The sequence below is a fragment of the Triticum aestivum genome, chromosome 3B, assembly GCF_018294505.1.
Source record: "Triticum aestivum cultivar Chinese Spring chromosome 3B, IWGSC CS RefSeq v2.1, whole genome shotgun sequence".
NCBI classification, from domain to species: Eukaryota; Viridiplantae; Streptophyta; class Magnoliopsida; order Poales; family Poaceae; genus Triticum; species Triticum aestivum.
In genome coordinates, this window is record NC_057801.1 from 749,436,583 (window position 1) to 749,438,931 (window position 2,349).

Consider the following 2,349-nt stretch of genomic DNA (forward strand, 5'->3'; position numbering starts at 1 on the left):
CTCTCCCGTGTCCTAGTAAATTGACGTTGTCATGACATGTGCACTGGATTTCTCCTTCGTCGTCCTCTGCCTCAGTGCCCTCCTATGCGTCCCTCCCCATTGCGGCGGCGACGCTAACAACGGGTTTGCCGCACCGCCGACGGGATCAACGTCAACCTTGCAGGATGGTCGCCACATTGTGCCCGGTGCCGCCTCCGTCATCATTCCTCTCGACCTCCTCGCCTGCGGCCTACACCGGCGCTGCCACCGCGAGCACTCTGCGAAGGAACTTTATTATAACTTTGTGTGTCATGCGTAGTTGTTAACTCTTAATCACGTTGTCTGTATACAATGAAACACTGGGCACTTGCATCACTCCAGCCAATGCAAATAACCAAACGCTAGGCAAAAGGCTCCCTAAGGCAGGCAGCCAAAGCATGTGTAGATGGTGATTTTTTGCCTGTGTTTTTTCAGCCTGGCCTAACTGAGACAAATATGCAAAGTGGCCATGCTGGCAACCAAACGCGCCCTACGTACATGTGAAGCATCGGAAAGGCCGAGAGAGAAAGTAAGAGTACTTAGAGCATCTCCAACAGATGCGCTAGATAAGCCGCGCGCTAGAAAAACGGCTATATAGCTCGTGCGCGACCGAAAGTAGCGCTCGAGCAGCCGCGCTATAATCCCGCGCGTGGTAAATAGGTTCATCGCGCTTGAAAAAACTGCATCGCGCACTGCGTATTTGATGCACCCACTGCAAAACCTGGGCTGCTGCAGGCAGTGGCGGAGCTTGAAAGGAAAAGTTGGGCGGGCCAGACTAAAGAAGAGCACATTTTTTTTTTCAAATTCCGAATCATCAGGGCATGTTAAAAGATCGGGCTAGCAAATATGTATATATATAATATGTACAATACATGTGCCAAAGTACAGTTCAACCATCAAGTACATTAAGTTATCTAACACAAAAGTGTAGAGACAGCACATACAGTCCTGCTTACATTCTAGAAATCAACTCCACTATTAAGTTATCTAATACAAAAGTGTTGAGACAGTACAATTGGACTTACTCACATACAGTCCTGCTCACACACTAGAAATTTTTGTCCTCTGAGTACTCTAGCCATGATGGAAAATCACCAAACCAACTATACTGGAAGCGGCGCTGATGCCCTGGTTCACCTGAAGGTTTATAGTTCTCCGGACGGGGTTGCATAGGACCTAACATCAAATATGCTCTCATCACAGTATCTCTCCATTTTGTTGGATATTGCCAAATTTGAGGGCGCAATCCAGGGTCTCGCTGCAAGAACTCAATGCCTAGGAATGTAACTGCTTCATTTGTTCGAACTCCTCCATCTTGGTTATGTTGTTGTTCAGTCTGTTGTTGTTCCAATTCAAGCAAGGGCAATACAAAGTCTTCCTCAACTTCACTTATGCCATCTCTTTTCCTTTTGAAAACCAAATCGATTCTTCTCTGAGTCTGATTTTCCTTGCCCATGACTACCTATGTTGCAATTTGCATAAGATTAGATCATCAGTCTTTAATTATAACTAGTAAGATAGATCACTGGATGTATGGAACTGAACAAATCGGGCTATTTCTTATCAAATTAAGAATTTGGGGGAAGATTTATACTCCCTCCGTCCGGAAATACTTGTTATTAAAATGGATAAAAGGTATCCATTTTGATGACAAGTATTTTCGGACGGAGGGAGTACCTGCTAGCTAGCTGCTGCTGTGTAAAGTGTGATGCGGGGAGGCTAATTCATGTGTACACCAGCGACAGAACACCGAAGGGGCTCGCTCAGATCATGCGCCAACCATGGAGTTGGAGGAGAACACCCAGCCGCAAGATTGGATGGCCGGCACCCGGCAGCACGCACGCCGGTGGTCGGTGGACGATGAGCGGTGGGAGCAGGGGCTGGAGGGGCAGGGTAGGGCCGAGGCGGCGAGGGCGAGGCAAGATCCAGGCGGGCGTCGCCGCGGCGGTTGCTCCGCTAGACAGCGGGCAGCACTCCGGTGGACGGTGCTCCCTCCCTGTCCACCGCGGTCAGCGTCGGCGGCGTGGGCGCGTGGCTACATGCTGAGACTGAGAAGAAGTTGGGGAATTGGGGAAGGTGCGTGACTGCCTACGCGTGCGTGAACGAAGGATGGGGATGATGTGTCGTGCGTGGGCTGGGCTAAGATGACATATAGGTAAAAAAAATTTGCCCAAATTCCTGGGCGGGCTATGGCCCAGGTCGGCCCCTACAGGGCTTCACCCCTGGCTGCAGGCGGGGCCGCCAGATTGGGTGCGTGTTTTTGCGCTTCTGGTAAACACACCAGCACAACGCGCTAAAACGCTATTTTTGGCATTGTAAAAAGAATAGCGC

General features: G+C 49.9%; 1 long non-coding RNA gene across 1 annotated transcript; it reads right to left on the bottom strand.

Annotated features, from left to right (window-relative positions):
* Positions 1 to 840: 840 nt before the first annotated feature.
* Positions 841 to 2,120, bottom strand: LOC123066333 (uncharacterized). Its single transcript, XR_006431311.1, has 2 exons — positions 1,696 to 2,120; positions 841 to 1,480 (listed from the first exon to the last, which is right to left on the bottom strand). It is a non-coding gene; the product is annotated as an uncharacterized lncRNA (long non-coding RNA).
* Positions 2,121 to 2,349: the final 229 nt, after the last annotated feature.